The sequence below is a fragment of the Cavia porcellus genome, unplaced genomic scaffold, assembly GCF_034190915.1.
Source record: "Cavia porcellus strain 051 isolate PalLab524CR breed Dunkin Hartley unplaced genomic scaffold, mCavPor4.1 scaffold_28, whole genome shotgun sequence".
Classification (NCBI taxonomy): domain Eukaryota; kingdom Metazoa; phylum Chordata; class Mammalia; order Rodentia; family Caviidae; genus Cavia; species Cavia porcellus.
The window spans coordinates 15,321,691-15,335,768 of record NW_026947511.1 but is presented as its reverse complement, the minus strand read 5'-3'; the positions used below and the strand labels follow the sequence as shown (position 1 = coordinate 15,335,768).

The window sequence follows — 14,078 nt, the reverse complement described above, 5'->3', positions numbered from 1 at the left end:
GAAATTTAAGAATATATTTGATAAAATACGAACTTTTTAACTTTTAAAAATACATATCACATTAGTCTATGATTTCTATTCTCAAATCAATCTATATTATTCACAGAATACTACACATATTTATAAAAAAATAAGAATCTACCATTTTGACTAGTTTTTCAAGTTACTGCAGTAATGTTCAAAGTAATAAAAGTTAATTTTTCATGTTTTAAAGACTTTAGCAAGATGAGCTGAACTTTAAAATGAATAATATATACTTTTAAATATTCAGTAGAGCTACATAATGCATAATATCTTTTTTTCTAATAGCAAAACACACATGATCATTATAGAGAGTTTGAAGAATACAGGAAAACATAAAAAGCATAATTGTCATAAAGCCATATAAGAATCAATAACATTTTGTTTCTTCTTCTTGCCACCTCTTTGTCTCCCTCTTCATCTTTTCATCTCTTGTTTTTAACTGTTGGAGATTTTTTCCTCTTAACACAACTTGAAACCATATACTACAGAGGACCAATAATAATATGAGGTTCTGGCTATAGCAGTATCTGTGAAGTTAGGGACACGGAGAAAGGAGAATCGAGACTTTTCCCTATGGACACTGGGCATTTAAAATAGAGGAACACTAACCTGAATCAATTGTCAGGCAGATATTTAAAAGTCCCATTTTGATTTAAAAGAAAAACTGTTTTGACATGATTTGGAGAACGAATTGCAAAAGAACAGTAGTTGCTGCTGTCAGGCAGCCAAGTGAAGAGGCGGACACTGCAACTAGAAGAGAAATAATGCAGGCTGGAAAAAAGGAGAACCAGCAGTGATGGATGGTGTGAGGGGATCACACTCAGTAAGTGCAAGGCTGCAAATGTAAAGTGAGTAGGTTGGGTCGAAATTGCGTATGATTTCTACAAACTCTAAGTACATAAGGGTCACCTTCAGATTTCTGAACCAGTTGACCACGTGGGTGGTCAAGAGTTTTGAAGGAAATGGAGTGTAAAGCAGGAAAAAAATTAAGTACATGAGATTGTTTCAAACACCGTGGAATTTGTGTATCATAGAAGGTGTGCATGAAGGTGTGTCAGTGCTCAGATAGTGATATACACAGACACAAGTGTGCATATGATTCATATGCTAGGTAAACTCTCTCTATATAACCATGCATTGAAGTCTATATAGAAGCATACACACACACACACACACACACACACACACACACACACACACATATAAAACCATATAGAGACCACATACATGGAATTATAAACATACCAATATATGCTTATTTTATTATGAAATTTATCTAGACTTATTTCTTATCATGTACTTTTTAAAAGTGCTTTATAATGAAGCAAATTATTTAAAATGGATTTTTATTGACAGTGGTTTAACTTTCTTGGCTATTCTATCCATAAAACTTTTACTTGTCTTGACAATTATGTCCCTTCAAAAAACAAGTGGCAGATACTTAAATTATCTTTTATAATTTGATTGAATTTATTAGCCCACATTAATTCATAAAATCTGCAGTTACATATTTTTCTTTGCACCAGGCCCCACATGACAACAGTATATGAACTCATCAAAAGGTTAATCTACTCATGAGTATAGAGTCACCGTGTTCTAATCACCTTCTACCACCTCTGCAAACAGGGAAGATTCGGGGGTATTTTAGATACCAACCACTTGCCATTGTGATTGAGTGAATCACATTTTCTTTCTTTAGACATGTCTGCTGCACAAGTCACTCAAAAAAAGTAATGAGGAAAAAGACAAGTCAGTGCCTCCTTTGGAAGTTAGTAAAAATAAAAATAAAAATAAACCAGAGAGAATCACCTAATAGAAGATAAAAATGATTAGTAATAAATGTGTTAGTTCAAATTTTGTGTTGTATTTCAAGAGAGAGTTAAATATTTACAAGTAAAATGTGGGTAAATGATTTCTATTTAAGAATTTACTGCATGCTGTATAAATAATTAAAATTTATTATTATCTTAAATGAATTAAATTCATTGGAAATCAATATATTTGTAGTAAGAAAAAAATTAGTCCCTGAGTCTTGTATAACTGTGAAATTTAGTGATTTTCTATGGTAATTAACAACATAATTTTATATTAAAAGTGATGTAGGCTATTTATTTAAACACGATGAAAACATTTTTAGAAAAGTTTATTTCTTAGGCCACACATTTGTTTACGTACTGAGTATCTTGAATGTCTCTCGAGCAGATATCATTTCAATCAGTTGGTTATCGTGAATACATTTGATAAAATTTTCATTGTTATACTTCTTATATTATTTTATAAACGTTATTAAAATGTTATCCAAACTTTGGTCATCCTGTATTACATAATTGCAATGGTAAGTGATTAAAACATTTTCTTTTAATTAAAAGATTAAAATTACTTATGTGATCATGTGAATTGACAAGACTGTAGTTTGTTATGATGCTTGATAACAGGCATTTTCTGTGGAGTAAGGAATGCTACAAAAAGTATGTAGCAGAAATCCACAGTAGTGCATTCAATATGAAGTCTGCATTTTGTCACTGAGATAAAATAATTTGGGAATTCAGTCTAACACCATTTTTAAAAGAATATCCTTAGAACTTATAAGCTAGTTAAACTTATCATTTTAGTAGATATTTTTAAAACATTTAATTTCCCATGATAAAATATTTTGAGATAAAATTTGCTTCATTTCTTCAAAGTTATCCTTGAGTCTAGTTCTCCTGCACTTCTGCCCATCCTGTTCTCTTACAGGCAGTAATTTCTTTATCCACAGACTACCATAATATTTTTGGTTTTATTATAGATCAAATATTTTACATTGAGTTTTCTAGTTTATCATAAACTGCTAAAATCGTTCTAAAATACGACTTGACTCTTGTGTTCAATGACTAAAATACAGGTACAAGCTTCTAGTTTTCCAGTTTTTCTGTGAAATAGTCTGTGCTATTAATTTCATGTGGTTGTTATCTTTCTTGGTGTTCCATAGGACCTATGTCACTAAATATGTAACCCTGTATCATTTTTACATATGTTTTACTTCAATAGAGCTTATGAACTTATATAAAATATTTAAAAGTTTATATTTATAAAAATATATAAATCTTAAATATAAAGACTATATTAATGTTTACTTTGAGTTTTGCAGACACTATTTTGGCATTAAAAGCTGTTAAAGAGAACAATAAATACCAGCTAAATTAGAGAGAATAATGCCAGCTATCAAATGATGTACAACATATTTGTAATTGTGGTAATACAATACCATCTTTGTAACTACCAGATCAGGGGACTTGAGTGTACAGAACACTGTGTTGTATTTTTGGGGGTGGTGTATCAGAAGTCAAACTCAGGACTTCACATTTGCCAGACAGGACCACTGAGTTTTTGTTCACCTCAATAGGCCTTGAAGCATATTATTTTTTTTTTTTTTTTGGTATTTAAAGATTGCTATGTGTTACATTTTACAGTCCTCTCTCAAGTCAAGGCCTACATATTGCAGCCCCTGAATCATTATTTATTCATTATATAGTTATCGATGGACATATTAGGTAAGTTATCTTAGTCATAATAAAGAATGTTTTATTATGGAATAAACATTTTTAATAACACATATGCCCTGCATGTATGTATTAAAATTTCCAGCTAACACATCATCAGGCAATATGGAGTATTATTTTGTGGTAGAAAAGTTTCTCATTATTACTCTACCAAAAAAAAATATTCTTCATTCTAGAAATTATTGTGTTTTAGTCCATTGCTAAAACAAGAAAATTATGTACAATATGCAAAAGTGAGAGTATCTTTGTGCTACATTTCCAGTTTGTATTTTAGATACCTCCTGTAGCCCGGTTAGTGTCATCAATGGAAATCTAACCATCAAAGGCAAAATAGAGTTACTGAGAGCATTAAGATGAAAAGTACTTAACTTTGGTCTGCATTTGTGATTTTCCCTTTGTGTGAAGTTCTATCTACCCATTTGTTCCCTGGCTGACCTGTAATAACTATAGCACCCATAAACTTCTCATTTGGAATCCTTCGGACTCAGCCAAAAAGGGAACACCAGGAGTCTTGAGAGAAAGAAGAAAGTTAAGTTTATTATTTCTCTATGACTTATTGATTTAGTTGATTGAGTGATGGTGAGTACAAGCACACCCCGCTTTTGATTCAAAGTCTAGGCTATCTGATAGCTTTTTGCAACCAGTTGTCTCTGTGAGTTTTCATAACTGCTCCGTATTATTTCTTCTGACCTAAAAGACGATTTCTCATTTTTTTTCCAAATGAGAAGCTGAGATAAAGATTTGAAAATTTTTATTTTTTTTTATTTTACTTAGAATTATCTCTAAATCATTGAGAAAATAGAAAAAGTGATAAAACATAAGTTACTGAGTTTTTTTTTTTTTTTTTTTTTTTTTAGTTGAGTAACTGGAGATCAAGTTTGTAAGCAACCTCACACCTGAAGTACCGATATAGAATATTCATCAGTATTTTGTGTCTTAAAGATGAAGAATTTGAATATTTACATCTAACTTTCTGATCCACCTTATTTATCTTAGACTATTAATTCTTCTGCACTTCCCTGAAATTTTGGCCCTCATAGATTTTCTGTGTTTTCAGAACGATTATTTAAGAATAAATCTATAATGCCTAGGTGTGTGCACTACAGCTGATATGAAATTAAAGGTGAGCTGAAGAGATGCACCAAGCACAGCACCTGTAGAATAATAACTGAGCCTCTGGTACTAGCTGCAGGGTACATATCTTCCCTGTGATTTCCTCTGTCCCTGCCTAGATAGTTCCCTTCTTACACTATATTCAAAGAATCCAATTGAGTTGTTTCTTCTCGGATTCAGAGAGACACTTCTTTTGTCAATAATGATTGACATTATGACAACATCCAGCAGCTTTATCAGCATCCTTAAATATATTAAGCAACACTCAAAACTACTTCTAAACACATTATTGGGAGAAGTGGGTTGATCACATCTTATTAAAACATGTCTAGGTGAGATTTTGTGTCTCTGTAAAGATCACATCATATAAATGTGCTTAGTGGAGCAATGAGGTGGAGTAAAGTGATAAGAGAAAGACAGCAGGTGTATTCTCTGCAGAGCCTACTGTCCACGTGGCAGACATGTTTATTTGAGAAAACTCCAATCTGGCACTTACAATTGAGTCAATGGAGGCTTAAGAGTTTCAAGTATTCTAATAGAAAATTCTGATATCATAAATCTCTAAGAGGCCTAGTTTCACTTATAAAAATATTTCTACAGTTGTAGATTTACTAAACATAGCAAGTACCATTTGTTTCTGCTTGGCAAGGTATTTAAATAGAAATATTAATGAAACTTTTTCTAGCCATTTTTATCAACATGAGGATTCCTTTATTATTCAAAGAGTTACAGCGAAGAATATAACACATAATGTTGTCTCTAAAATGAATGAAATCTTTCTCTGACATTTTCAATTCTGTCACAACAGTTATTTACTACTTGTTAATGAACTACTGGTCGTTAAGAGCAGATCCCTGGTTTGGTTTATAAAGATAGTACTTGCATATTTTTCAAATAACATGAGAAGTTGTCATTTTCCATGTGATCCAGGTTTTCCTTATGGAAATGAAATGACAAACTGGTAGATAGTCACAGATTTTGTAAAATGGGAGGAGGCAGAGTTTGTAAAGCTGAGTAAGGAAGGTTAAATTCTGCTACTCCACTTTTTTCCTGTTATGCAGAAATGCTTATTTTAAACAAGTTTTATTAAAGTTGTTGCTATTTACTTTACATTGCATTATGGTAAGAAACATTACCTTAAATTGCTTTCTTTTTTTAGGAAGACTAATATTATCCAACCAAATTTTAGAAAACATAAATATTTTTTCATTTCTATGAATTCAGCAAATATATTATAGTGGAGGTATTCAAATTGCTTAAGCGATTTTTCACTGTAATTGTCTTGATTTTTTCATACCATATTTAAGTGAATATCAGAATTTTAATGAGAAATACATAGGTGGAAAATTTCATGAAAATGAAGCAGTCTAAAATTTAGAAATACAAACAGTAAGTCTTATAGGCATCCTGAATCTGATATCATAAATATTACAATTTAATGGGGAAGAATTATGCCAAATAGACACTATTTAATTACACATTAATAATTCCCTTAAATATAAACTGTGGCTATATAAGAAAGCATACTACAATGAGTTGAAATTATGTAGGGGATTACTAAATTGAGATCTGCAGGCAAGTGCTGCAGTCATGACCAAGCAAAAGAAGTTGGCAAAAGTTGCTGTAGCTTTCGGAGTTCGGAGAATGACAAATGGCCCGACTTGTAATGAGTCACATTCAGGCTAACAACGATGCAGAAATTAAGAGAAGCTGGAGATTCAAAATCTTTGGAATAGAAATCACATAACCAGAGGCCAATTTTGGGGGGCAACTTTAGAATCTGTTAAGAATTATGTATCTTTCAGCATAGTCAGTTTAAAGAAACCTTGTCTCAAAAAAAAAAAAAAAAAAAAAAAAAAAAAGACAGACCTACAGGAGACTCAGTGGCATTGTTTTCACTTAGCCGGTGTGTGGGCCTGGGTTTAATCCCTAGTACTACAAAAGACACAAACAAAATAGCAAACTAAAATATCACCCCCTCAAAAAAAAAAAAAAAAAAAAAAAAAAAAAAAAAAAAACCTAAAACAAAAACAAAAACAAACAAAAAAAAAAAACACGTGTTTTTATAATGTTAAGAAAATTGGCATGACATATGCAAATGTGCCTTTTCAGAATATGGTTTCTAGGTAATAATATAAGCAAAACTACTTGAGTTGTCAATAAAGATTATCGATAGTGCATAAGGGTCCAGTTACACTGCTCATGAAAAAAGGCTGTATCCAGAAGGACCATGCAGACACAAAGACCACAAATATATTTGTGATACATAATTTGAAAATAAAGCAAAAGGAACTTATTGATAAAGTTTTGAAGCAAATGTCATCTAATATATTTTCAGTTTAAGAGAAATAAATGTATAGTTTCCCCAACCTTAGAAAGCACTATAGAAGATTAAATTCTCCATGTGAATAAACTGCATGTTTAATTTAGAATATATTGAGCTTACGTAATTTTGATATATACAAACAAAAGGCAACTGGCTATATTAGTTCTTAAAAGTCTAATCTGGAGCCATGGAAAAGCAGATATCCATGCTAATATTAGGACTGAGGGTGAATATTTTTGGAGAAGTTTGAAAGGAAAGATAAGTAGTCTTGCACTTCTTAAGATATGTCAATATTTAATGACTAGAAGAGATGAATTAATCTTCAAAGGAACCAGAAATTTGTCAGGGATAAATAAAAAGACATAATTTAATGGCATGAAAGGGCAGTGTTTCAGAGAGGACAGGTGCATTTCTGACAAATATTGAATAGATGACAATATGTTAAAACACTACTAAGTTTAAAATATCAGAGATCATTTGATGAACTTGATGAAAACTGTTTCTTTTGGCTATAGTAGGTTGTCAAGCACACAGGAGCTGAGAATATCAAATCAGTAAGTAGAAATAGATTTTGAAATGTTTTTCTCTACATGATTTTGAAATGTGAGAAAATACATTTAATGCTTAAACTATCTTTTAAAATATATCTATGAATAATTTTGAGCCATGTAAAATTATATAATGTATTATATTGCCAAAATATGTATAACTGATTTCATAAATGACAATGAATATTTTTTTATTTCATGAGTTTTTTCATCATAAACAAAATTACATCTCTAAATAATATGGGACTAAATAGAATGAATAACAAGTATCAACCCAATTAGTTTTCAAATAAGAGGAATTAGTAAAGTATAAAGTAATTTTTTGAATACAAAGAACTAAAAGGAAAAGGAGGATGTTCCAGAACCAGTTTCAGAAATGTCCTTCACGTCAAGGAAGAAATGGTTTTTGAAGTGGCAATTTGCAATTGACTTTTGCTGTTCTCAGTAATGAACAAAAGATAGTATTGTTTCAAGTTATGGATGTTTTAAACATTGATGTCTCACGTTAGTTTTGAGTGTCACTTCTGCTTTAGTGTTTTTGTTCACAGTGGCTCAAATGCTCATTTCAGTTAATGTTCAATGTGATTTTTTTATTCTACATTGAGCGGCGATGTCATATTCCTGATCTGTATTTTTCATTTCCTATGAAACTGCATTTTTCTTGACCTTATATTTTTCCTAAAATGAACTAATTCATTCGTATTATTTTTCAAGTATCATGTTTATTTTCTTTTAACAAAAGTGGGAAATTTGAAACAAAAGAAAGAATATCTCTTTCAATCAGTTCTTAAATTTTAAGAACTCAGTTTTAAATCATGCATTATTTAAAATCCTTACAACCTGTAAACAAACAAATTTAAATCTTTACTCTCTAAATGTATGTCTCACAGATTTAGGATAACATAAGCATCACAATTAAGAGAGACAATATTACTTTGCCAAGAAAAATTTTCTACAAGTCTACATTTAAACAAATCTCTATGTTTAAGGTATTTTCAATTAGAAAACTTGAACTTAATAATATAGTAGACATTGTTCATTCTCTGTTATTTGGTTCTGAATGCCCTGGAATACTTTCATTCTTTTGAATGGTTTTATAATATTTTGTTATGTTTAACGCTATTATAATATGAATTTCTGTTCAACTATTTCAAAGAAAGAGACATTATAGTAGTTACTGTTAATTACGGGTTGTCTTGTGGTGAATACTGTGTTGCTTACATTGTTCTATTATGATCTGTTTTGTTATGCCCTGTTTTGTCTTAGTCTCTTAAAAATAAAAAAAAAAAATAAGAATAAAGAACTTAATAATTCCATGGACACCTTTGTTTTACATTACATTCTATCTCAGTTTAAGAAATAGAAATATTAATAATTTATATAATGTATATTAATCTCTGAAATATTAATTATATATTTTCTAGCAATTTCTTCCCTTTGTTTTTATAACAAATTTAATTTTTTTCAATACTTCTGATCTTACATCTTTTTCTATTCCATTAAATAGTTGTATCTTAGTTTTGAAAATGTATGTGTGGGCATGTTTGTGAACAGCAAGAAAATCTTTAGCAATATTTGAATTTGCTCTTTTATTTAATTTCTTCTTCTATTACTCCTCTTTCAGAAATCATGGAGACTTTTTCTACATTCTTGCTCTAAGGAATGACTATCATTTAGTATTGAAAGCATTACTCTTGCATTTCTGTTGTTTGGTTTTTATGGTTGAAAATTATGTGTAGGTTTGGCCATGAGTTCTACATGGAACAAAGTAAAAACCACTAGCAAAAGAATAACAAGAGTCCCAAACCTTAGAAAGGATATGACTTTCACAAAGCAAGACAGATCATGGTATACCTGTTTTTTTCTTTGTTCTGTGCTTGTCAAATATTAAGAAATATAGCTGTGAAGTTTCTACATTGCATTTGGCACTGAGCTTTCTGTTTCTCAAAGTTATTCATGTCTGTATATTCAGAGATTCTGTACAAGTCACCGGATATTTTGGGGACAATGTGAAACTCAATGGAACTACTGAGAAGTGAACTCTAGGAATGCCAGTGAATATATCAAGTAGATCAGTAACGTAAACTATAATTTTGCATCTACCAGCTGTAATGGAGGAAATGCAGCAGTACCAAATTTAGTTTTTTAAAAATATTTAATTTTCTTTTACAGTATATTTTCAAAGGAAGTACTAGATGGTTAAGTATATTGATGGACTAAATACAAGCCCTTTTCTTCTCATTTGTCTTTCCCAGCAAGACTATCTTCTTAACTTGGACCAGGATATTTTCTGTGTTAAGCTTTGGTATTTGTTGTTCTTGAACTTGAACTTGAGTGGAATTCAAGCTGTTGTCAACATGCCACCTTCATAGTGAAACCGTCACTTCTTCCATACAACAGTCATTGTTATCTTTTGAGTGTTCACTGTGCATGAATTTGTCTTGTTAATTTACTGGTACAGTTCTACATGGTTTAAATCACGCATGAGAAAATAATTCTCATATGCTCAGGGCTTTGCATATCTTTGCTGCTTAAGTAAACCTATTGCACACTCTGGACTCAGCATTTTTTAAATGAATTCATATTAGTCACTCTCTATTTGCATATTGGCAAAGTATGTAACAATATGAATTTATTAGTTCTCCTTTTATTGTTCTTTACATCAGCTTATAAAATCATTTTAGACTCCAGAACACGTGATGAATTTCTATAGTTACTGAGTGATTCATCCCTACGCTTAAAAATATTTTAAGGATTTCAAAAGGCAAAATGTCTTCTTAATGTTTTCTCAGATTACTTATATAAACTATATGATTCAGCTTGTCCCTTGTTAATGTGAACGAAGTAAAACATCGATGATTACTTGAGACAAAGAGCACAAAATTTATCAAGATGTTAAAAGAAATGTCTATAGTTTTGTGCAGTTTTCCAAGGCAGATTGCTATTTAAAAGAATTAATGAACTAGAAGTATGTAATCTGAGAAATAGATACAAGTAAGCACAATATTGATTTATTCATTAGAGGACAATTAATCATTTTCATTGTAAACAAAATGAGACTCTTGTTATTTAAGAACTTTGTTTTACTCTAATTTTAAATTGCAAATTCAAACTAGATTCATTTTGCTTGTTTGCTAATACTACAGATATTTTCTTTGGTGTTGGAAAAAATGATACACAACAATATTTTGTGTAAATAACACAAAAATTGTATGACATGAAATACCTCTTATAAAAATTGAAATTATATGTTGTGAGAAATCATTTCTGATAGTAGTTACTATTAATTTGGCTTATGATTCCAATCAGTGAAAGATAATGTGGCTTCTAAGGATTATTTCTCCTAATTTCAGAACCACTGAGACTAAAAGATTTAATAAAATTAAGCTATTGTTGCTAGATAACTTTACATAAAACTGAATACTTCATAGGATAGAAAAGCAGAAAATACATTTTATGAGCCCCCTGCTGATTTTTGTAAATTTCAGACTTTTCTAACTCCATTCTAATATATTCAATAACATTCTATCATACCTTAGCATAGGTATATACACATCTATAATTTTTGTATGTGAAATTCAAATAAACTTTCAGAACATAGTGTATGTCTTCACAGCATAAAAAATGTTTGCTAAACTATCATATTTAAAAATGCTAGGGAATGGACAAAGACGTTTAAATAAATCTTGTCACAGAGTGAAGAACAAATGCATGTGTGAGTATAAATATGGGTTTACCAGTGCGTGGCACAGTGTTCTCTTGATATTGCAGGAGTCTTTGGTTTTTGAGTGGAAAACCAATGTGAAGGACCTATTTAACCCTCTAAAGTGATACATTTTCTGCCATTATGAATTGTGAAAGACTTTTTTCTGTGATTAAGGAAAGAGTATCAATAAACATCATGACATGATATTTAGTGATTACACAATTCATTAATTCCAAATATGTATGCTTTTTCAGAAATCACTCAATTACAAATCACAAGAGGAAAGCTATTTCTCCTTAATAGTTGAGAAAGTACCTTCAATACTGCTGTATACTTGATCCTCTGTATGGGTATTATGCTCTAAATCATTTAGATACCACATGACATTTTATAATGAGTTGGGAATTTGAAATATCTGCTTTGTCATACTACAGTTACTGCAGAACTGAAACACAATTCGCATATTTGAAAAGATTCTTGTTGATCTATCTTTTGGTAATAAGAAAATAAAGAAGTGCAGGAGATTGAATAAGTATCCAACTTATCAAAAATTTTATCAAATCAGTAATACAAAATTTGAAGAGACCACCAACATATCTCTGTGACTCTTCACACTATGATCAAATTAATCTTCAGATTTGCCTACAATCTTAGCCTAATTTTATTGATACTAAGATCATTACAAGTTCCGTCAATAGAGTTAATCATGAAGAACAAGCTGTGAATGCTTTTTAATAAAATTATTTATCGACATCCTGCTGCAAAACATGTTAGTGGAATATCCACTCCTAAACTGTTTTTCTGTCAGTAGAATATTGACATGATCTCTCAGTATTGGCAACTGGATTTAAGTCCACTGTTTCTGAAGTAACTTTTACATAGTTGTATCAAACAAACTTTTACCCTTTCAAACTTATGACCAGTATTCCATTAAATGTGTTAATGCTAAGGAATCATAAGAGTAATAATTTCTTTAGATACCAAAACTTTTGGAAACACAGAATATTTACTTTAGAATCAGCAAGCAAGTTCTAAAATGTCTTTTATAGCTTATAAAATTGTTTTGAATCTAAGAATTATATCTTATTATAAACCAGTACATTTAGTATTAGCTTTTCAGCATGTTTATGTCTGGCTGTTCTTATTTCTTGGTTTATATTTTTATGAAATCTATTTTTAAGGGAAAATACCTGTGTTTCCATTTTGTGCAAACCCAGTTTTGTAGATTTTTCAGTTTGTTCCTTTAGACTGAGTGCAAATAAACAAGATTCTGTGGATCAAATTCAGTTTATGGTACTTTTCAAAAACACTAGTGAAAATGAGATTGAGTTTTATATTTTGAATGAAATAATAAATTAAGAAAAAAACAGGACATTTCATAGAATTATAAAGCCTAAAATATTTATATTAAATATATGTATGTATATATATATATATATTTAAAAGCTTGTCAATTTTAATGCTATAAATACTATTTTTTACAATATTAGTTTATACTATTTATATTATTAGCTTATACTATTTATATTATTAGTTTATACTGTTAATATACTATTATGTTCAACATTTCTACAATGTGTAATTTCCAGTTTAATGGATGGACACTGCATATTATATTTCCCCCCAAAATAGAGATTTTTCTATGAATTATGCTATTTTCTTAGAATTGGATTAATAAAATGCTAAACCATTCCTTTATAAAAGTATATTTCAACGTTGCCCTTATGAAATAATTCATGGGGCCATAGTTAGAAACTTTTGAGATATCTTATTTTCCTTATACCTTTCACAAGTTGTTTGCAATAATCATAAATGATTCTTGCTTGAGTGAATAACTTCATTGGAGGCATCCAGTATTATAACTTTTTATTTTTTTACCTAGTGACAGTCTTCTATCATCAGTTAGTTTCTCCTGAAGCAGAGTCGTGGTAAGGTATATGACTTTAACTAGAATTATAAATTTCAAGAACAAAGAATGGATGTGAGATTTTTTCAATATGATAATGCTTAATTAGTTTTCATATAGTAATAAAGCCTACTTCTGATACAACCCAGTGGTAATTCTACCACTTTGTTTGTAAATATACATTGATTTTCATGAACATGTCAAAGCAAAAGCCTACCTAAGAGCTACAACAAGCATTAAATAATTAAATTTTGCATTACCTTAACTTACAAACTTTAGTGCTGGGTGACGTAGACAGATTAAATACATATTTAGGAACTTTTAAATTATTAGTTTTCCTTGATTACCTCTATATGGAGAAAATGAAGAATCACAATACTTTGAATTTTCAAAATATCCTTGCAGAAACTTACATCAAAAATTTCAATTTATTTTCAATGAGGTACTATTCTAAACATTTTTATAGCATTTAAGTGTTCAGCAGTGGCTATAAATTCAATGTAATACATATTATATTAAAATATCTGTAGACAATCAACTCTGAAGAAGGCAGACAATTTAATATGAAAAGAGCAAACTAGTTCTTCTCTACTAGCTAAAGTTACTGTTTTAACTCCATGAATAATTGAATGCATTTAAAAGTCATGGTACATTTTTTATTTATTCCTGATTTAATTATAATCCCTTATTATTTCATATTTGATTGTAACCTTAGAAATGTTATTATTATACACTAACACAGAAGAGAATGAAATCAACACAATGACACCAGATGTTATAAAAAATTAATTAGAAGAAAAATGTAGTGCACAGAAAATAAGAAAAGAGAAAAAAAATGTAGAATCAGAACAGAGAATTGAAATTCAGTTGTTTTCTACTGAGGCCCCTAGGAATGACTAAATCCTTGGAATTA

At 30.0% G+C, this 14,078-nt stretch overlaps 1 protein-coding gene across 1 annotated transcript in view; it reads left to right on the top strand.

Moving 5' to 3' along the window:
- Pcdh15 (protocadherin related 15) overlaps positions 1-14,078 on the top strand; it is a 1,472,709-nt gene that overhangs the window by 526,730 nt on the left and 931,901 nt on the right. The gene's annotated exons all lie outside the window — the stretch shown is intronic.